Raw genomic sequence first — 24432 nt, forward strand, 5'->3', positions numbered from 1 at the left:
CACAGAGTCCAAAAGTCTGTTCTGTACATCTGTGTCTCTTTTTCTGTTTATAATTGCCAGGACATGGAAGCAACCTAGATGTCCATCAGCAGATGAATGGATAAGGAAGCTATGGTACATATACACAATGGGATATTACTCAGCCATTAAAAAGAATTCATTTGAATCAATTCTAATGAGATGGATGAAACTGGAGCCCATTATACAGAGTGAAGTAAGCCAGAAAGGTAAAGACCAATACAGTATATTAACATATATACATATATATGGAATTTAAAAAGATTGTAATGATAACTATATATATATATATACATATATATATATATATATATGGAATTTAAAAAGATTGTAATGATAACTATATATATATATATATATATATATATATATATATATATATATATATATATATATATATATATATATATATATTAATGTTTAGCTTTAAGCCAACTTTTTCCCTCTGCTCTTTCAACCTCATCAAGAGACTCTTTAGTTCCTCTTCACTTTCGGGAATTATAGTGGTATCATCTGCATATCTGAGGTTGTTGATATTTCTCCTAGAAATCTTAATTCCAGTTTGTGATGCATTCAGCCTGGTACTTTGCATGATGTACTCTGCATAGAAGTTAAATAATCAGGGTAACAATATACAGCCTTATCATACTCCTCTTCAATTTTGAACTAGTCAGTTGTTCCACGTTCAGTTCTGTTTCTTCTTGACCGACATACAGGTTTCTTAGGAAATAGGTCCTCTGGTACCTGCATTAAATTTTCCATAGTTTGTTGTTTCCACACAGTCAAAGGCTTTAGCATAGTCAGTGAAGCAGAAGTAGACGTTTTTCTGGAATCCCTTGCTTTCTTGTGATCCAATGACTGTTGTCAATTTGACCTCTTGTTCAACTGCCTCATTAAAACACAGCTTATATATCTGAAAGTTCTTGGTTCATGTACTGCTGAAGCCTAGCTTGAAGGATTTTGAGCATAACTTTGCTAGCATGTGAAAAGAGTGCAAATGTACAGTGGTTTGAACATTCTTCAGCATAACCATTAATTGTTTAGGATTGGAATGAAAACTGACCTTTTCCAGTTCAGTGGCCACTGCTGAGTTTTCCAAATTTGCTGACATAGTGAGTGTAGCACTTTAACAGTATTTCCTTTTAGAATTTTAAATAGCTCACCTGGAATTCCATCACTTTCACTAGCTTTGTTCATATTAATGCTCTCTAAGGTTCACTTGACTTCACACTCCAGGATGTTCAGCTCTAGGTGAGTGACCACAACATCGTCTTTATCCAGGTCATTAAGACTCTTTTGTATAGTTCTATGTATTCTTGCCACCACCTGTTAATCTCATCTGCTTCTGTTAGGTGCTTAGCGTTTCTGTCCTTTATTTTGCTCATCCTTGGATGAAATGTTCCCTTGATATCACCAACTTTCTTGAATAGATCTCTGGTCTTTACCATTCTAGTTTTTCTTCTATTTCTTTTCATTGTTCATTTAAGAAGGCCTTCGTATCTCTCTTTGTTATCTCTGGAACTCTACATTCAGTTGGGTATGTTTTTCCCTTTCTCCCTTCTATTTCACTTCTCCCCTCAGCTATTTGTAAGGCCTCCTCAGATAATCACTTTGCCTTCTCACATATCTTTTTCTTGGTATAGCTTTGGTCACTGCTTTCTGTACAGTGTTTTGAACCTCCATCCATAGCTCTTCATGCACTCTGTCTATCAAATCTAATCCCTTGAATCTATTCATCGCCTTCACTGTATATTCATAAAGGATTTTATTTAGGTCATGCCTGAATAGCTTAGTGGTTTTCCTTTTCTTCAATTTAAGCCTGACATTTGCAATAAGGATCTAATGATCTGACCCATGGGCTTCTCAGGTGGCACTAGTGGTAAGGAACTCGCCTGCCAGTGCAGGTAGATGCCAGAGACAATTGTTTGATCCCTTGGTCAGGAAGATTCCCTGGAGGAGGGCATGGCAACCCACTCCTCTTCTTGCCTGGAGAATCCCATGGAAAGAGAAGCCTGGTGGGCTACTGTCCATAAGGTCATGAAGAGTCAGACATGATTGGAGCAACTTTGCCCACATGCATGATCTGAGCCACAATCAGCTTCATGTCTTGTATTTACTAAATGTATAGAGCTTCTCCATCTTTGGCTGCAAAGAATATAATCAACTATAATCCAATAAAGTTACTTTTAAAATAAAAAAAATTACAATTTTAAAATGTTTTTAAAATAGTTATTTCAAAATATTTATTATTAGTTGAACAAAATATTCTTAATTAAAAATAATTCTACAAGTTGCATTAAATAATTGTTAAAAAGCCACCTCTGGTCTCTATTTCATGCTCAGGAAAGTGTGATTCTACATGACCTATAAAGTTCAATATTAGTGTCTTCCATCTTGTCACATATTAAAAAGAAAATACTCTAACTTGGTAGGAGTGTGAAGTTCTAGTGTCCTGAGCAAAAATCTTTCCTAATACAAAGTATATTGTGAGGTAGGGAAAAGGCCCTAGGCATAGAGTCAGAACTCCTAGATTCCAATTATGGCTCTATCTCTTACTTAAGACACTTAATTCTCTAAGCTACTGCTTTCCAAGTTTTTTTTTTTTTCTTTAAATACATCATGGACACATTGAAAGATGATGGCGTCTGTTCAACACATCTATGAAAAGTACAAAGAAATTCATATCACAGTGACTACAGTTGTCCAGATGTTTGGAGACTTCTCTCTTCATTACTATCTTGATCATCCCCAAAATTTGAGGGACTGCTTTTTTAAACATAAGAATGTTGCATCCAAATTTTTGTGGAACCTATGCTTTGAAAAAACTCAACTTCTACTTATAAAAGAGGAGTAATGATCCTTATTGCACTGACTTATCAATAAAAGTTATATAAAATTGCTGCCTTGAAAAGTCTTATGATCTCTTTCATCACACTATCTCTACATAAGCTGTTTCCTTTCTCCTTCCTGGAATGCTTGACTTTCTTGCTCACCTGGCTTTCAATAACCAAGGTATAGCCTTCTCTAGGAAATTAGATACCCTTCCAAAAGTAGAATGAAAAATTTTATAGACTAGTTGGCCATGAGGAGCATAGAGGAGGACCTTCTTTGCTAGAGCCTAATTCAGAAAAACTGAGTTTGAATCATCTGTTGCTCCACTACTTTTGATCAGAGGAAGGTATTAAGTTCTAGGCTTGACTCAGTAATTCTATAACTTCATATGTTTCTTCTGACACTAGTACATGGAAGACTATGTCATTGGACATAGGGCAAGAAATATGAGAGAAATATGTGTCATTAAGAAAAAGTCTTGTTAACTTAGATGATGAAAAAACTGAAGAGTACAAGAATCTTTATAACTCAGTGCTTATTTCATGCATAGCAAAGTGCTTAATTTACATAAATCATAGCTCTTGGAATCCCAACAGCTAGTTTCCAGTTATGAAAACCTAAATAGGACCCAAACACACCTGAAAAATTAGATCTAGGATCCTCAACATGGCAGAAGAGTAGGAGGACAGGCAGTTAATCTACAAAATGCATCTACAAACGGGGCAATTCTCACAAAGTACCTGCTGGACACTAGCAGAAGACCTCAGACCACAAAAGGATGAGAAATATTCCCACATAGCTGGGAAGGATGAAAGAAAGAAAAAGGGGAAAGGAAGAGAGAGAAAGCAGGACAGGACCTGTGTCCCTGGCAGGGAGCTGAAGATGAGGAGAAGGTCCTGCATCTGTGGAAGCACCTTCACTGATGAGGAAATCAGCTCCGAAAGGAGGGGAGATATGGAGGCTAAAAGGTAAGCCCAGCAATCAGTGTGTGGCAGGCACGATAGAGTGAAATCTACATAGTTGGTCTATGCCACAGTTCTGCATGCCTCGGCCTGAGACTGGTGTCCACCAGTGAACAAGGACTGAGCACTGGAACATGGGGTCTGGAGAGCAGATCTTGGGAGGCAACTGCTATTGTCTTCTATAAGCAGACAGCCTGAGGGGATGGAAGTGAGGAGCTTGACAATTCAGAATGCTCGTGGAGGAAACCTGGACTGCCATAGAATCCAAGCACCATTGTTAAGTGACATGCAAAGAACTGGGCCCCCTTTGCAGCTTCTCTCCCCCCTGTGCCATCCCCTAGGGACAGCTCCCTCTGGAACTGAAGCCAGCTTGCATACCCCCACCATCACCTCTTCTGTCTCCCACACCTGATGGGCTGCATTCCAACCACTAACCCAGCACCCTTCCCATGTGGGCAGCTCACTAGCTCTGATCTCACCTTAGCCTCCTCTTGCCTGATGAGCTCCTGTGCTCTAGCAACCTCTGAAGAAGGCTACAGTGGGAGAAACACACAAAGATGTGGGGCTGAAACCACAGCTGAGCCCCAGGGACCATATGAGTAAGAAGAAGAGCTGAAGTTTCTCCTTGTGGTTGCACAAACATTGGGGTTACACATCTGCTGACAGCTTCCTAAATTCAGTGCCTGCAGAGCATCAAAAATTAAAACAATTGCACCTATAGCTGAGACAGGTCTTGCTTTAGTAGCTCTGGGAATTGTGGGCATGTACACATGGGAGTTGGTTCAGGCCAGAGGCTGTACTGTCTCTATAGTTTCCATAGTGAGTCCAGGTGCATGAATCTTGCAGTCCTGGGACCTGACCTCAGTGGATCTGCTCCATTGGCCTGGTGAAAACTATGCCTGAGTGTCACCAGGGTGAACTGCTGGCGTATCCATAGTAAATGTGGGACCGAGAGCACTGCAAACAATGGTATGCTCTGTGAACCCACACAGTGGGTGAAAGGGGACACAATAGAGCAGATTCACAATGGAACAGCTCCAGAGAAGGAATAGTTGGTGGCTTTTCCCGACATGGGAGTGTTCTACTCCCACCTACCTTGCACCAGAGATAAGAAACATGGCTAAGAAGCAGACCTGTGGGCCTCTACTCCAACAAGCTGGCAAGCAGACTTTGCCCCTGACAGGACAGTGACAACCACAGAACAATATCCAGGGCAGACCCTAGTCACAACACATGTCAAGCTCCCTATTTAGGAAATAATGGCACAAGTCTCTGAACCTATCTAACGTACACGGGGGCAGACACCAGAAGCAAGATTAACTATGATCTTGCAGCCTGCAAACAGGAGAGCACAAATGCAGTAAGTTAGACAAAATGAGACAACAGAGAAATCTGTTGCAGACAAAGGAGCAAGATAAAAACCAACATGATTAACTAAATGAAGAGAGAAAAATAATTCAGAGTAATGATAGTAAAGAAGATCTGATATAATGGAAAATGAAAGAGGGACAGACAAGAAAATACAAGAAATGTTTAAGGCAGGGTGGGATGATTTGAGAGTATAAGCACTGAAACATGTACACTACCATATGTAAAACAGATGACCAGTGTAAGTTCAATGCATGAAACAGGGCACCCAAAGCTGTTGCTCTGGGATAACACAAAGGGATAGGGTGGGGAGGGAGGTGAGGGGGATTCAGGATGGGGGGAACAAATGGGGGGGGACCTGTTTTTGATGTATGGCAAAAAACAATCACAATATTTTAAAGTAATTATTCTTCAATTAAAATAAATTAATTAATTTAAAAAAGAAATGTTTAACGAAGGCTTAGAAGAGCTAAAGAACAAACAATAGAGATGAATAATACAATAACAAATGGAAAATACACTAGAAGGAATCATTAACAGAATAACTGAGGCAGAAGAACAGATGTGAGATGAAAGACAAAATGGTGGAAATCAGTGACACAGAACAGGATAAAGAATGAAAAGAAATAAGGACATTCTCAGAGACCTCTGGGAAAACATTAACTGCACTAACATTCACATTATAGGGGTCCCAGAAGAAGAACCATGGCAAAGGTTAACAGAGTTTTGCCAAGAGAGCACATTAGTCATAGCAAACAACCTCTTCCAACAACATGAGAAAACTCTACACATAGATATCACCAGATGGTGAATACTGAAATCAGATTGATTATATTCTTTGCAGCCAAAGATGGAGAAGCTGTATACAGTCAGCAAAAACAAGACCTGGAGCTGACTGTGGCTCAGGTCATCAGCTCCATATTGCAAAATTCAGGCTAAACTTGAAGAAAGCAAGGAAAACTACTAGGCCATTCAGGTATGACCTAAATCAAATCCCTTATGATCATACAGTGAAGGTGATGAATAGATTCAAGGTGCTAGATCTGGTAGACAGAGTGCCTGAAGAACTATGAGTGGAAGTTCATAACATTGTACAGGAGGTGGTGACCAAAAGCATCCCTAAGAAAAGGAAATTCAAGAAGGCAAAGTGGTTGCCTGAGGAGGCCTTACAAACAGCCAAGAAAATAAGAAAACTGAAAGGCAAAGGAGAAAGAGAAAGATACACTCACTTGAATGCAGAGTTCCAGAGAATAGCAAGGAGAGATAAGAAAGCCTTCTTAAGTGAACAACACAAAGAAATATTGGAAAATAATAGAATGGGAAAGACTGGGGTTCTCTTCAAGAAAATTGGAGACACCAAGAGAATATTTCATGCAAAGTTAGGCATAATAAAGGACAAAAACAATGAGGAACTAACAGGAGAAGAGATTAAGGAGAGGTGGCAAGAATACACAGAAGTATTATACAAAAAGTTCTTAATGATCCAGAAACTATGATGATGTTGTCACTCACCTACAGCCAGACATCCTGGGGTGTGAGTTAAGTGGGCATTAAGAAGCATTGCTGTGAAAAAAGCTCATGGAGGTCATGGAATTCCAGGTGAGCTATTCAAAATCCTAAGGCTATGCTATTAAAGTGCTACGCTCAATATGCCAGCAAATTTGGAAAATTCAGTAGTGCCACACTACTGGAAAAGGTCAGTTTTTTTTTTCCCTCCCAATCTTGAAGAAAGGCAATACCAAATGTTGAAATTACAGTACAATTGCATTCATTTCACATGTTAGCAAGGTTATGCTCAAAAAACCCTTCAAGCTAGGCTTCAGCAGTATGTGAACTGAGAACTTCCAAATGTACAAGCTGGATTTAAAAAAGGCATAGAAACATGAAATCAAATTGCCAACACCTTCTGGATCATAGAAAAAGCAATGGAATTCCAGAAAATCATCCTTCTGCTTCACTGACTACACTAAAGCCTTTGACTGTGTGGATCATAACAAACTGTGGAAAATGTTTGATAAGATGGGAATGCCAGGACACTTTACCTGCCTCCTGAGAAACCTGTATGCATGACAAGAAGCAATAGTTAGGACTGGACATAGAACAATGGACTGCTTCCAAACTGGGAAAGGAGTACTTCAAATCTATCTACTGTTTCCCTGCTTATTTAACTTACATACCGAATACATCATAGGAAATGCTGGGCTGGATCATGCACAAGCTGGAATCAAGATTTTCCAGGAGAAATATCAACAACCTCAGATTTGCAGATGACACCATCCTAATGGCAGAAAGTAAAGAGGAACTAAAGAGATTGATGAAGGTAAAATAGGAGAGTGAAAAAAACTGGCTTAAAGCTTAACATTCAAAAGATGAAGATCATGGAATCCGGTTACATCACTTCACAGGCAAATAGAAGAGGAAAAAGTGCAAGCAATGGCAGATTTCCTCTTCCCCCCACCACCTCGTTAGGATCCAAAATCACTGGATGGTGACTGTAGCCATGAAATTAAAAGGCACTTGCTCCTTGGAAGAAAAGCTATGACAAACTTAGACAACATAATAAAAAGCAGATACATCACTTTGCTGACAAAGGTCCATATAGCCAAAGCTATGGTTTTCCCAGTAATCATGTATGGATTTGAGAGTTGGACCGTGAAGCAGACTGAACACTGAAGAACTGATGCTTTCAAATTGTGGTGCTGGAGAAAACTCTTGAAAGTCCCTTGGACTGCAAGATCAGGCCAGTCAATCCTAAAGGAAATCAACCCTGAATATTTACTGGGAGGACTCTTGGTGAAGCTAAAGCTCCAATACCTTGGCCCCCTGTTGCAAAGAGCTGACTCACTGGAAAAAACCCTGATGCTGGGAAAGACTGACGGCAAAAGGAGAAGGGGGTGGCAGAGGATGAGATGTTTAGAGAACATCACTGACTCAATGAACATGAAAATGAGTCTGGGAGACAGTGGAGAACAGAGGATCCTGACATTCTACAGTCCATGATGTTGCAAATATGCAGACACTACTTTATAACTAACAACAATTACAAAAGGCAAAGATACTGTAAAAGTATGATACTATCCATACACAAATACAATATTAATACCAGCAACCATGATACGAAGAGAGTAAAAATGTAGCAAAGGAATTGCATTTCAAATTAAGGGGCCAAAAACTTAAAATAACTTGAGTATATACAGATCGCTATATCAAATCCTATTGGGAAATGCGAACCAATAAAACAATAGATACACACACAGAAAAGAAACAGCAACCCAAAAATGACACAAGATGGTTATCAAACCACAAGAAAATAGAACAAAATAGCAAGCGAGAAAACACACCTATAAAAACAAATGGAAAACAAATAAACTGGCAATAGAAAAATACATATTAATAATTATCTTAAATGTAAGTGGATTAAATGTCCCAAACAAAAGACACAGAATGGTTGAGTAGATATAAAAACAAGACCCCAATGTTGTTGTTCAGTCACAGAGTCATGAATGACTCTTTGCGAACCCATGGGCTAAAGTGTGCCAGATTTCCTTCACCATCACAATCTCCCAGAGTTTGCTCAAATTAATATCCACTGAATCAGTGATGCTATCTAATCATTTCTTCCTCTACCACCTTCTTCTCCATTTGCCTTCAATCTTTCCCAGCATCAGGGTCTTTTCCAATGAGTCAGCTCTTGGTATCAGGTGGCCAGAGTATTAGAGCTTCATCAATGGCATCAGTCCTTCCAATGAATATTCAGTGTTGAGTTCTTTTAGGATTGACTGGTTTGATTTCCTTGCTGTCCAAGGGACTCTCAAGAGTCTCCTCCAGCAACACATTTCAAAAGCATCAATTTTTCAGCACGCTGCTTACTTTATGGTCCAGCTCTCACATCCATACATGACTACTGGAAAAAACAAACTTAACTATATGGACTTTTGTCGGCAATTTATGCCTCTGCTTTTTAACACATTGTCTAAGTTTGTCTATGAAAGTTGGCATAGCAACACTCATATTTGACAAAAAAGGCTTGAAAATAAAGACTGCTACAAGAGATAACAAAGGATACTACATAATGATCAAGGGGTCATTCCAAGAAAAAATATGCAATAATTGTAAATATATATGAACCCAACATAGCAACATCTCATTTTTTAAGGCAAATGACAGTAAGAAAATAATTATGGGTGGACTTTAACACCCCACATTCATCAACAAACAGATCATCCAGACAGAAAATTAATAAGGAAACAAAAACCTTAAATGATGCATTATACCAGATAGACTTAATTAATATCTATAGGATATTCCAACAAAAAGCAGTAGAATAGATTTTGTTTTAAAACTCACGTGGAACATTTTCCAAAACAGATCACACCTTGGGCCACAAATCAAGCCTTTGTAATGTTAATAAAATTAAACTCATATCAAGCATCTTTTCCTAACACCACAATGTGAGATTAGAAATCAGTTATAGGAGAAAAAACATTAAAAACACAAGTACATGGAGACTGAACTCTGTTACTAAACAACCAATAAGTCACTGATGAAATCAAAGAGGAAAATAAAAACTGCCTAGGGGCAAATGAAAATGAAAGCATAATGATCCAAAATCTATGGGAGGAAACAACAGCAAGTCAAGTAGGGAAGTTTTTAGCAATGTAATATTACTTCAGAGAATAAGAAAAAAGCTCACACAACCTAAATTTTCTCCCACAACAACTAGAGAGAGAAGAACAAACAAAACCTAAAGGTAGTAGAAGAAAAGAAATCATAAAGATCGAGCAGATAAAATGAAATAGAGACAAAGAACATAATGAAAAATATCAATGAAATTTAAGCCTAATTCTTTGAGCAGGCAGACAAAATTGATAAACCCTTTTAGTCAGGCTAATCAAGAAAAAAAGGAGAGGACTTAAATCATTAAAATTAGAAATCAAAAAGAAGTTACAACATACACCAAAGAAATACAAAGAATCAAGACTACTTCAAGCAACTATATGCCAATAAAAAGGACAACCTAGGATAATAGGACAAATTCTTAGGTAAAACCTTCCAAGATTGAACCAAAAAGAAATAGAAAATATGAACATACCAATCATAAGAATGAAATTGAAACTGTGATTAAAACGATTCAGCCAACAAAAGTCCAGGACCAGATAGCTTCACAGATGAATTTTACCAAACATTTAGAGAGTAGTTAACACCTACCCTTCTGAAACTACTCTACTAGGCCACTATCACCCTGATACCAAAACCAGACAAAGATATCACAAGAAAAGAAAACCATAGACCAATATAACTGATGAACATAAATACAAAAATCCTCAAGAAAGTACCTGCAATCCAAATATAACAGCATACTAAAAGGATCATACACCTTGATCACGTGAGATTTATTCCAGGGATATAAAATTTCTTTGATATAAACAAATCAATTAATGTGATATACCACACTAACAAACTGAAGAATAAAAACCATGTGATCATCTCAATAGATGCAGAAAAGGCTTTTGACAAAACTTAACATCTATTTACAATAAAAACTCTCCAGGAAGTGGGCACAGAGAGAACCTACCTCAATATAATAAAAGCCATATATGACAAATTCACAACAAACATTCTCAAAGGTGAAAAACTGAAAACAATTCTTCTATGATCAGGAAGAAGGCAAGGATGTACACTCTTTGTACTCTTATTCAACATAGTTTTGGAAGTTCTAGCTATGGCAATCAGTAGAAAAAGAACTAAAAGGAATCCAAATTGTAAAAGAACAAAATAAAATTGTCATTATTTGCAGATGATATGATACTATACATGGAAAATCTTAAATGTGTTACAAGAAAACTACTAGAGCTCATTAACCTATTTTGTAAATTTGCAGGATACGCAATTAATGCACAGAAATCTCTTCATTCCTATAAACTAACAATTAAAATTCAGAAAGAAAAAAATAACAAAACAATCTCACTTGCCATTATATCTTAAAGAATAAAATATTAAAGAATAAACATACATATGGTGGCAAAAGACCTGTATTTAGAAAACTATTAGAAATTGATGAAATAATTCAAACATAAGACAAACATATGGAAAGATATACCATGTTCTTGGATTGGAAGGTTCAATATTTTCTTTTTTTTTTCAATTATTTTTATTAGTCGGAGGCTAATTACTTCACAACATTGCAGTGGGTTTTGTCATACATTGACATGAATCAGCCATGGAGCTACATGTATTCCCCATCCCGATCCCCCCTTCCACCTCCCCCCCACGCGATTCCCCTGGGTCCTCCCAGTGCACCTGGCCCGAGTACCTGTCTCATGCATCCCACCTGGGCCTGTGGTCTGTTTCAAAATGACTATACTACCTAAAGAAATCTATGGATTCAATGCATTCCCTATCAAACTACCTGTGGCATTTTTCATTGAATTAGGATATAGAAATAGGATATACAAATTTTATAATTTGTATAGAAAGACAGAAGACCCCAAGTAGCCAAAGTACTCTTGAGAAAGGAAAAAAAAATCAAATCTGGATAAATCAACCTCTATGATCTCAGCTAGAATCATCCAAACAGCACAATATTGGCACAAAAATGTATAGATCAATGGAATACAATAGGATGTCCAGAGATAAGCTCACACGCCTATGGTCACCTTATAGAAGACAAAAGAGGCAAAACTCTACAATGAGGAATGACTGTCTAATCAATAAGTGTTTATGGGAATAATGGACAACTACAAGTAAGTGAATGAAATTAGAACAATCAAAAAACCATGCAGGGGGGAAGGTCGAACGTGGCAGAGGAATAGGATGGGGAGACCACTTTCTTCCCCACATATTCCTGGAAAAATCATCTGAACGCTGAGCAAATACCATAAAACAACTTCTGAATGCTGACGGAGGACACCAGGCACCCAGAAAGGCAGCCCATTGTCTTCAAGAGGAGGTAGGACAAAATATAAAATATAAAGAGAGAAAAAAGGGTAAGGGATGGAGACCTGTCCTGGGGAGGGAATCCTAAAAGAGGAGAAGTTCACAAGCACCAGGAAACCCTCTCACCAGTGAGTCTGTGGGGAGTTTTGGATCTCACAGAGCAACATAACCAGGAGGAAAAATAAATAAATAAATAAAACCCACAGATTACATGCCTAACGGCAACTCCCAGTGGAGAAATAACGCAGATGCTTGCTTCCACCACCATCAAGTGGGGGCTGAACAGGGAAGCACGGGCTGTGTTGCTTAGGGTAAGGACTGGGCCTGAATGCCCTGAGGACAATCTGAGGGAGCTAACATGAGATAGCAACCCAAACTGTGGGATAGCCAGAGAGAGAGAGAGAGAGAGAACCTTCCCGAGAAAAGCTGTGACTTAAGGTACTGCCGGCCCACTCACAGAACAAAAGACTGAGCAAAATACCAGAGGAGAGCTAACCAGCTGCAGACCAGCCCATCCCCCACCTACCAGAGGCACTTGGCTGACAGCGAGAGGCAGAAGTCAAGGGGCAAACTTGGCCCCAGCGATGGCATCCTCGACCAAACTGTGAGCAGGCTTCCAGTTGCTAATCAAGTCTTCCCAGGATCCTGGATGGGTGACATCTCCAGGATGGTCGCAGCCAGAGATCAGCTCCCCAGAGGAGACACACGACACACATGAGACAGCTCTTCTGCTGTGCACCCGTGAAACTGAGCAGCTTGGATGGGGGAGGTGATAAGACGCACCTCCCACCTGGGGAGAGTGTGTTCCCAAGCACCTGGTCGCCTGAGCTTCTCGAACCTGGGAAGGGCACAAAACGCCCAACCGAGTCTGCGCCTTTATGGAGTACCTGAGAAGCTGAACCTGAGGCGCTTAGACCTGGGAAGTACACCCAACACAGGGCCCACCTTAGACAGTTCCCCTGCAAAGCAACCTGGAGCCTGAGCAGTGTAGGCCAGGAAAGAACACATGCTGTGAGCGGGGGCAAACCGAGTGTGGCCCAGACACTGCCAGCACTCCCCACACATGCCAGTGTTATTGGTTTGCAGTGTTCTTCCCTCCCCACAGCACGATTGAACAAGTGAGCCTAAATAAATGACCACCTTCGTCCCCTTGTATCAGGGCAGGAGTTAGATATTGAAAATACTTGTAAACAGAGGAAGCCAAAATAAACAAAGAAGAGGGAACCACTTTGGAAGTGACAGGTGCAACAGATTAAAACCATGTAGTTAGTATTGCTACATTGGAAGGGACCTATAGACCTTGAGAAGTATATAAGCTGGAATAAAGAACTAACAGAAACTGAACTGACACCACACTGCCATCTACAGCTTGAGAGAAAATCTTAGATATATTTTACTATTATCATTTTTAATTTTTCTTTAATTTTTAAGTTCTTTATTACACATTTAATTTTCATTACCTTGAAAAAAAAAAAGAACCCTATCTTTAAAGCAAATTTCATATTTTTAATAACTTTTGCAGTTTTGTTTTGTCTTTTTAATATTGTATTTCTGAAAGTCTAACCTCAATTCTAGACTTTTAATCTTTGCTTCTGGTATTTGTTATCAATTCTGTACCTTTAAGAACCCAATTTTTAGTACCAATTTTTACTTAGGAGTGTGATTACTGGCTTGATTGCTCTCTTCCCTTTTGACTCTCCTTTTTCTCCCCCAGGTCACCTCTAACCCCTCCCTCCCCCCTCTCTTCTCTACTTAACTCTGTGAATCTCTTTGGGTGTTACAGGTTGTGGAGAACACTTAGAGAAATGGTCACAGGATAAACTGGTCTCTCTCCTTTTGACTCCCCTTCCTCTTCTCTTGGTCACCTCTATCTCCTTCCTCTCTATTCTCTGTGGAACTCCATGAACTTCTCTGAATGTTCCAGACTGTGGAGAACAATAGGGAATTGATTACTGGCTAGATTGCTCTCACCCTTTTTGACTCCCCCTCTTTTCCTCCTGGTCACCTCTATTTCCCTCCTCCCTCTCCTCTTCTTTATGTAACTCTGTGAACCTCTCTGGGTGTCCCTCACTGTGGAGATTCTTTCACCATTAACCTAGATGTTTTATCATCAGTGCTGTATGGACAGAGAAGTCTTGACAATACCGTAGGGATAAGACTGAAAGCCAGAGGCAGGGGCTTAAATCCAAAACTTGAGAACAACAGAAAACCCCTGACTCCAGGGAACATTAATCGACAAGAGCTCATCCAAAAGCCTCTGCACCTACACTGAAACCAAGCTCCACCCAAGAGCCAACAAGTTTCAGAGTAAGACATACCAAGCTAATGCTCCAACAAAGCAGGAACATAACCCTGAGCACAAAATTACAGGCGGCCAAGTGTCACACCAAACCCACAGACACCTCAAAACTCACTACTGGACACTTCACTGCACTCCAGAGAGAAGAGATCCAGCTCCACCCAGCAGAACACAGACGCAAGTTTTCCTAACCAGGAAAGCTTGACAAGCCATTCATTCAACCCCACCCACAGGGAGGAACCTCCACAATAAAGAGGAACCGCAAATTTCCACCCCAAACACAGCAACCTAAACAAGATGAAAAGGCAGAGGTATATTCAGCAGGTAAAGGACCATGATAAAAGCCCACAAAACCAAACAAAAGAGGAGGAGATAGGGAGTATAACTGGAAAAGATTTCAGAATAATGACAGTAAAAATGATCCAAAATCTTAAAAAGAAAATGGAGTTACAGATAAACAGTCTAGAGATAAGAATTAAGAAGATGCAAGAAAAGTTTGACAAGGACTAGAAGACATAAAAAAGTCAGTCAATAATAAATAATGAAAAACTGAGACCAAAAGCACTCTGGAGTGAACCAATAGTAGAATAACTGAGGCAGAAGATAAGATAAGTGAGGTGGAAGACAAAATGGTGGAAATAAATGAAACAGAGGGTAAAAAAAAAAAAAAGAATTAAAAGAACTGAGGACAACTTCAGAGACCTCTGGGGCAATGTTAAACATCCCAACATTCGAATCATAGGAGTCCCAGAAGAAGAAGACAAAAAGAAGGGCCATGGGAAAATACTTGAGAAGTTAGTAGTTGAAAACTTCCCTAAAATGGGGAAGGAAATAGTTATGCAAGTCCAAGAAACCCAGAGAGTCAGAAACAGGATAAACCTAAGGTGAAACACCCCAGTTCAGTTCAGTTAAGTTCAGTCACTCAGTCATGTCTGACTCTTTGCGACACCATGAATCGTAGCACGCCAGGCCTCCCAGTCCATCACCAACTCCCAGAGTTTACTCAAACTCATGCCCATCAAGTCGGTGATGCCATCCAGCCATCTCATCCTCTGTCGTCCCCTTCCCCTGCTGCTCCCAATCCCTCCCAGCATCAGGGTCATTTTCAATGAGTCAAATCTCCACATGAGGTGGTCAAAGTATTGGAGTTTCAGCTTCAGCATCAGTCCCTCCAAAGAACACCCAGGGATGATCTCATTTAGGATGGACTAGTTGGATCTCCTTGCAGTCCAAGAGACTCCCAAGAGTCTTCTCCAACACCACAGTTCAAAAGCATCAATTTTTTTGGCACTCAGCTTTCTTCACAGTCAAAATCTCACATCCATACATGAGCACTGAAAAAATCATAGCCTTGACTAGACGGACCTTTGTTGGCAAAGTAATGTCTCTACTTTTTAATACACGGTCTAGGTTGGTCATAACTTTCCTTCCAAGGAGTAAGCATCTTTTAATTTCATGGCTGCAGTCACCATCTGCAGTGATTTAGAGCACAAAAAATAAAGTCTGACACTGTTTCCACTGTTTCCCCATCTATTTCTCATGAAGTGATGGGACCAGATGCCATGATCTTAGTTTTCTGAATGTTAAGTTTTAAGCCGATTTTTTCACTCTTTTTCACTTTCACTTTCATCAAGAGGCTTTTTAGTTCCTCTTCACTTTCTGCCATAAGGGTGCTGTCATCTGCATATCTGAGGTTACTGATATTTCTCCTGGCAATCTTGATTCCAGCTTGTGCTTCTTCCAGCCCAGCGTTTCTCATGATGTACTCTGCATATAAGTTAAATAAGCAGGGTGACAATATACAGCCTTGACGTACTCCTTTTCCTATTGGAACCAGTCTGTTGTTCCATGTCCAGTTCTAACTGTTGCTTCCTGACCTGCATACAGGTTTCTCAAGAGGCAGATAAGATGGTCTGGTATTCCATTTTTTTCCCCTTTTTCTTTTTTGCCAAGGGGGATTTTTTTTTTTTCCCCCCCCAACCAAGGTTTTATTGTGAGCCACACAGTCAAAGGCTTTGGCATAGTCAATAAAGCAGAAATACATTTTTTTTTCTGGAACTCTCTTGCTTTTTTGATGATCCAGTGGATGCTGGCAATTTGATCTCTGGTTCCTCTGCCTTTTCTAAAATCAGCTTGAACATCTGGAATTCACAGTTCACGTATTACTGAAGCCTGGCTTGGAGAATTTTGAGCATTACTTTACTAGCATGTGAGATGAGTGCAATTGTGTGGTAGCTTGAACATTCTTTTGCATTGCCTTTCTTTGGGATTGGAATGAAAACTGACCTTTTCTACTCCTGTGGCCACTGCTGAGTTTTCCAAATTTGCTGGCATATTGAGTACAGCACTTTCTTTTTATTGTATTTTATTTAGTGCAGCACTTTCAAAGCATCATCTTTCAGGATTTGAAATAGCTCAACTGGAATTCCATCACCTCCACTAGCTTTGTTCTTAGTGATGCTTTCTAAGGCCCACTTGACTTCACATTCCAGGATGTCTGGCTCTAGGTGAGTGATCACACCATCGTGATTATCAGGGTCGTGAAGATCTTTTTTATACAATTCTTCTGTGTATTCTTGCCACCTCTAATCAATATCCTCTTCTTCTGTTAGGTCCGTACCATTTCTGTCCTTTACTGAGCCCATCTTTGCATGAAATATTCCCTTGGTATCTCTAATTTTCTTGAAGAGATCTCTAGTTTTTCCCATTCTGTTCTTTTCCTCTATTTCTTTGCATTGATCACTGAAGAAGGCTTTCTTATCTCTCCTTGCTCATCTTTGGAACTCTGCATTCAAATGGGAATATCTTTCCTTTTCTCCTTTGCTTTTCACTTCTCTTCTTTCACAGCTGTTAGTAAGACCTCTTCAGATAGCCATTTTGCCTTTTTGCATTTTTTTTCCCATAGGGATGGTCTTGATCCCTGTCTCCTGTAAAATGTCACGAACCTCTGTCCATAGTTCATCAGGCACTCTGACAGGATGTGGCCCAGTGGAGAAGGGAATGACAAACCAATTCAGTATTCTTGCCTTGAGAACCCCATGAACAGTATGAAAAGGCAAAATGATAGGACACTGAAAGAGGAACTCACCAGGTCGGTAGGTGCCCAACATGCTACTGGAGATCAGTGGAGAAATAACTTCAGAAAGAATGAAAGGATGGAGCCAAAGCAAGAACAATACCCAGCTGTGGATGAGACTGGTGATAGAAGCAAGGTCTGATGTTGTAAAGAGCAATATTATATAGGAACCTGGAATGCTGGGTCCATGAGTCAAGGCAAATTGGAAGTGGTCAAACATCAGATGGCAAGAGTGAATGTCGACATTCTAGGAATCAGCAAACTAAAATGGACTGGAATGGGTGAATTTAACTCAGATGACCATTATATCTACTACTGTCAGCAGGAATCCCTTAGAAGAAATGGAGTAGCCATCATGGTCAACAAAAGAGTCCGAAATGCAGTACTTGGATGAAATCTCAAAAATGACAGAATGATTTCTGTTCGTTTCCAAGGCAAACCATTCAATATCACTGTAATCCAAGCCTATGCACCAACCAATAATGCTAAAGAAGCTGAAGGTGAATGGTTCTATGAAGACGTACAAGACCTTTTAGGACTAACATCCGAAAAAGATGTCCTTTTCATTATGGGGGACTGAAATGCAAAAGTAGGAAGTCAAGAAACACCTGGAGTAACAGGAAAATTTGGCCTCGGAGTACGGAATGAAGCAGGGCAAAGGCTAATAGAGTTCTGCCAAGACAATGCACTGTTCTCATCAAACACCCTCTTCCAACAACACAAGAGAAGACTCTGCACATGGACATCACCAGATGGCCAACACTGAAATCAGATTGATTATATTCTTTGCAGCCAAAGATGGAGAAGCTCTATACAGTCAGCAAAAACAAGACCGGGAGCAGACTGTGGTTCAGATCATGAACTCCTTACTGCCAAATTCAGACTTAAATTGAAAAAAGTAGGGAAAACCACTAGACCATTCAGGTATGACCTAAATCAAATCCCTTATGACTATACAGTGGAAGTGAGAAATAGATTTAAGGGACTAGATCTGATAGACAGAATGTCTGATGAACTATGGATGGAAATACTCCAAAACACATATTAATCAATTTAACGAAGATCAAAAACAAAGAACGAATATTAAAAGCAGAAAGGGAAAAACAAATAACACACAAGGGGATTCCCATAAGGATAACAGTGGACCTTTCAATAGAAACTCTTCAAGCCAGAAAGTAATGGAATGACACACTTAAAGTGATGTAAAAGAAAAACCTAAAACCCAGATTACTGTACCCAGCAAGGATCTCATTCAAATATGAAGGAGAAATCCAAAGCATTACAGACAAGCAAAAGCTGAGAGAATTCAGCACCACCAATCCAGCTCTTCAACAAATGCTAAAGGATATTCTCTAGACAGGAAACACAGAAAAGGTTTGTAAAGTCGAACCCAAAACAACAAAGACAAGGGCAACAGGATCATACTTATCAATAATTCATTAAATGTAATGGGTTGAATGCCCCAAGCAAAAGACAAAGACTGCCTGAATGGATAAAAAATCTAGACCCCTGTATATGCTGTCTACCAGAGACCAGAGACATTACTTTGCCAACAAAGTCCAACTAGTAAAGACTATGGTTTTTTCCGGCAGTCGTGTACGGATGTAACCGTTGGACTATAAAGAAAGCTGAGCACCGAAGAACTGATGCTTTTGAACTGTGGTATTGGAGAAGACTCTTGAGAGTTCCTGGGACTGCAAAGAGATCCAACAAGTCCATCCTAAAGGAGATCAGTCCTGGGTGTTCACTGGAAGGACTGATGTTGAAGCTGAAGCTCCAATACTTTGGCTCCTGATGCGGAGAGCTGATTCATTTGAAAAGACCCTGATGCTGGTAAGGAGCAACTGAACTTAACTGAACTGAACAAAAGATCCACCTCAAACCTAAGCATACATATAGACTGAAATTGAAGGGCTGGAAAAATATATTTTCCGCAAATGGAGACCAAAAAATAGCAGGAGTAGCAATACTCATATCATATAAAACAGACTTTGAAATAAAGGCCTTGAAAAGAGACAAAGAAGGACACTACATAATGAACAAAGATCAATCCAAGAAGAAGACATAACAATTAGAAATATATATGCCCCCAACATAGGAGCACCACAATATATGAAGGAAATACTAGCAAGTATGAAAGCAGAAATTAACAAGAACACAATAATAGTGGGAGACTTTAATACCCCTACTCACTCCTATGGATAGATCAACTAATCAGAAAATTAACAAGGGAACACAAACTGTGAATGATACAATGGACCACTTAGACCTAATTGATATCTATAGTACATTTCACCCTAAAACAATGAATTTCAACTTTTTCTCAAGTGCACACGGAACCTTCTCCTGGATAGATCACATCCTTAGCCATAAATCTAGCCTTGGTAAATTAAAAAAAAAAAAAAAAAGAAATCATTCCAAGCATCTTTTCTGATCACAATGCGTTAAGATTAGATATCAACTACAGGGGAAAAAACTATTAAAAATACAATCATATGGAGGCTAAACAACAAATTTCTAAATAGCCAACAAATCACAGAAGAAATCAAAAAAGAAATCAAAATATGCATAGAAACGAATGACAAAGAAAACACAACAACCCCAAAACTATAGGATTCAGTGCAAGCAGTGTTATGGGAATTTTCATAGCAATACAAGCCTACCTCAAGAACCTGGAGAGAAATCAAATAAATAGCCTAACCCTACACCTTAAGCAACTAGAGAAGAAGAAATGAAGCAACCCAGTGTGAGTAGAAGGAAAGAAATTATAAAAATTAAAGCAGAAATAAATGCAAAAGAAATAAAGGAGACCATAGCCAAATCAACAAAGCTAAAAGCTGGTTCTTTGAGAAGATTAAAAAAAAAAAAAAATAGAGAAACCATTAGCCAGACTTGTCGAGAAGAAAAAGGGAGAAGAATCAAGTCAACAAAATTAGAAATGAAAACGGAGAAACCATAACAGACAACACAGAAATACAAAGGGTCATAAGAGCCTATTATCATCAACTATATGCCAATAAAATGGACAACTTGGAAGAAATGGACAAATTCTTAGAAAAGTATAACTTTCCAAAACTGAACCGTGAAGAAATAGAAAATCTTAACAGAAACATCACAAGCACAGAAATTGAAACTAATCAGAAATCTTCCAACAAACAAAGCCAAGGACAAGATAATTCACAGTTGAATTCTACAAAAAAATTAGAGAAGAGCTAACCTGCATCCTTCTCAAACTCTTCCAGAAAAATGCAGAGGAAGGTAAACTTCCAAACTCATTCTATGAGGTCACCATGACTTTAATACCAAAACCAGACAAAGATACCACAAAAAAAGAGAACTATAGGCCAATAACACTGATGAACATAGGTGCAAAATCTTTAACAAAATTCTAGCAAACAAAACCCAATGACATATTTAAAAGAACATACATCATGACCAAGTGGGCTTTATCCCAGGGATGAAAAGTTCTTCAATATTCTGAATCAAACAATATGATACACCACATTAACAAATTGAAAGATAAAAACCATATGATTATCTCAATAGATACAGAGAAAGCCTTTGAAAAAACTCAACATCCATTTATGGTAAAAACCCTCTGGAAAGCAGGAATAGAAGGAACATACCTCAACATAATAAAAGCCATATGTGATAAATCCACAGCAAACGTTATCCTCAATGGTGAAAAATTGAAAGCATTTCCCCTAAAGTCAGGAACAAGACAAGGGTGCCCACTCTCACCACTACTATTCAACATAGTTTTAGAAGTTTAAGCCACAGCAATCAGAGAAGAAAAAGAAACAAAAAGAATCCAGATTGGAAAAGAAGAAGTAAAACTCTCACTGTTTGCAGATGACATGATCCTGTACATAGAAAACCCTAAAGACTCCACCAGAATTTTACTAGAGCTAATCAATGAATATAGTAAAGTTGCAGGATATAAAATTAACACACAGAAATCCCTTGCATTCCTATACACTAACAATGAGAAAACAGAAAGAGAAATTAAGGAAACAATTCCATTCACCATTACAAATAAAAGAATAAAATGCTTAAGAATATATCTACCTAAAGAAACAAAATACCTATGTATAGAAACCTATAAAACACTGATGAAAGAAATCAAAGAGGACATAAATAGATGGAGCAATATACCATGCTCATGGATCAGAACAATCAAGTGAGTGAAAATGAGTATACTACCCAAAGCAATCTATAGATTCAGTGCAATCCCTATCAAGCTACCAATGGTGTTTTTCAGAGAATTAGAACTAATAATTTCACAATTTGTATGGAAATACAAAAAACCTTGAACAGCCAAAGTAATCTTGAGAAAGAAGAATGGAACTGGAGGAATCAACCTGTCTGACTTCAGGCTCTACTACAAAGCAACAGTCATTAAGACAGTATGGTACTGGCACAAAGACAGAAACATAGATCAGTGGAACAAAATAGAAAGCCCAGAGATAAATCCACATACCTATGGACACCTTATCTTTGACAAAGGAGGCAAGAATATACAATGGAGAAAAGACAATCTCTTTAACAAGTGGTGCTGGGAAAACTGGTCAACCACTTGTAAAAGAATGAAACTAGAACACTTTCTAACACCACACAGAAAGATTAACTCAAAATGGATTAAAGATCTAAATGTAAGACCAGAAACTGTAAAACTCCTAGAGGAAATCATAGGCAAAACACTCTCTGAAGTAAATCATAGCAGGATCCTCTACGACCCATCTCCAAGAGTAATGGAAATAAAAGCAATATAAACAAATGGGACCTAATTTAACTTAAAAGCTTTGCAAAATGAAGGAAGCTATAAGCGAGGTGAAAAGCCTTCAGAATGGGGGAAAATAATGCCAAACGAAGCAACTGACAAAGAATTAATCTCAAAAATATACAAGAAACTCCTGCAACTCAATTCCAGAAAAATAAGCACCCCAATCAAAAACTGGGCCGAAGAACTAAACAGACATTTCTCCAAAGAAGACATACAGATGACTAACAAACAAACGAAAAGATGCTCAACATCACTCATTATCAGAGAAATGCAAACCAAAACCATGATGAGGTACCATTTCACGCCAGTCAGAATGGCTGCTATCCAAAAGTCTACAAACAAATGCTGTAAAGGGTGTGGAGAAAAAGGAACCCCTTTACACTGTTGCTGGGACTGCAAACTAGTACAGCCGCTATGGAGAACAGTGTGGAGATTCCTTAAAAAACTGGAAATAGAACTGCCACATTACCCAGCAATCCCACTGCTGAGCATACACACCAAGGAAACCAGAATTGAAAGAGACACATGAAGGCAACCTAGATGCCCATCGACAGATGAATGGATAAAAAGCTGTGGTACCTATATACAATGGAATGCTACTCAGGTAATAAAAAGAATACATTTGAACCAGTTCTAATGAGGTGGATGAAACTGGAGTCTATTATATAGAGTGAAGTAAGCCAGAAAGAAAAAAAAAACACCAATACAGTATATTAATGCATATATATGGAATTTAGAAAGATGGTAATGATGACCCTAAATGCGAGACAGCAAAGAGACAAAGATGTAAAGAACAGACTTTTGGACTCTGTGGGAGAAGGCGAGGTTGGGAAGATTTGAGAGAATGGCATTGAATCATGTATATTATCATATGTGAAATAGATCGCCAGTCCAGGTTCATTGTATGAGACAGGGTCCTCAGGGCTGTTGCACTGGGATGACCCTGAGGGATGGGATGGGGAGGGAGGTGGGTGGGAGGATCAGGATGGGGAAGACATGTACACCCATGGCTGATTCATATGAATGTAGGACAAAAAAACCACCACAATAATGTAAAGTAGTTTGCCTCCAATTAAAACAAATAAAAGAAAAAAAACATGCATAAAATATATTGAAAATTGTTTGAAGATCAAATATAAGGCCAGATACTATAAAAATCTTAGTGGAAAACATAGGTAGAACACCCTTCTCGATAAATCCAGCAAGATCTTTTTAAATTTACCTTTTAGCATATGAAAATAAACACAATGAAGAACAAATGGGACCTAATTAAACTTAAAAGCTTTTACATAGCAAAGCAAACAATAAACACAATGAAAAGACAACTGCTGTTGTGAAGGAGACTTTGTGAATTACAAAGGCCTCCACATCCCCACAGTGGACTGTGATCAGCTGGGATACAGCATTACATTCAGTATTTATGTCTCTTTTGGTGCCTCTTGGCTGTGACGATTTATCATACTTTCCTCATTTTTGATGACCTTAACAATGTTGAGGAGTACTGCCCTGTTCTAAACATCGAGTCTTCTGCTTAAGTAGGCATAAATGGAAAGAAATTAAGTAGAGGAGCCACTTCAGATTCATAAATAATTTCAGCTTAGAGGCATATTATATATCTTAATTCATTTTGGTCAAGATAAAATAAAAGATAAAATAAATAAAAATAAAGATAAAATAAAAAGAAGAGGAAGTCTTTGGGCACTACCCAGGAGGTGGGCCTGAACCTCTAAAATGGTAGACCCGAGTTCAAGAGACTGAAACAATAGACAATTCCTGACTCCACAGAATATTAATTGGTTTAATATTTCCCAAAGGTCTGCATCTCAACAACTAAGATCTAATCCCTCCCAAAGGCCAGCAAGCTGCAGTGCCAGATTATGCATGTCAAACAGCTAGCAAAACAGGAACTGGATCCTATGCATTAGCAGACAGGCTGAGTGTGTGTGTGTGTGCTCAGTCACTTCAGTCATGTCCAACTCTTTGTGAGCCTGCCAGGCTCCTCTGACCATGGGATTCTCCAGGAAAGAATACTGGAGTGGGTTGCCATGCCATGGGATGATCCTGACCCAGGGATTGAACCTGGGTCTCCAGCATTGCAGGCAGATTCTTTTTTTGTGTGTGTGTGTGTGTTTTTTTTTTTTTTTTTTTTTTTTTTTTT

This window comes from Cervus canadensis, chromosome X (assembly GCF_019320065.1).
Source record: "Cervus canadensis isolate Bull #8, Minnesota chromosome X, ASM1932006v1, whole genome shotgun sequence".
Lineage (NCBI taxonomy): Eukaryota > Metazoa > Chordata > Mammalia > Artiodactyla > Cervidae > Cervus > Cervus canadensis.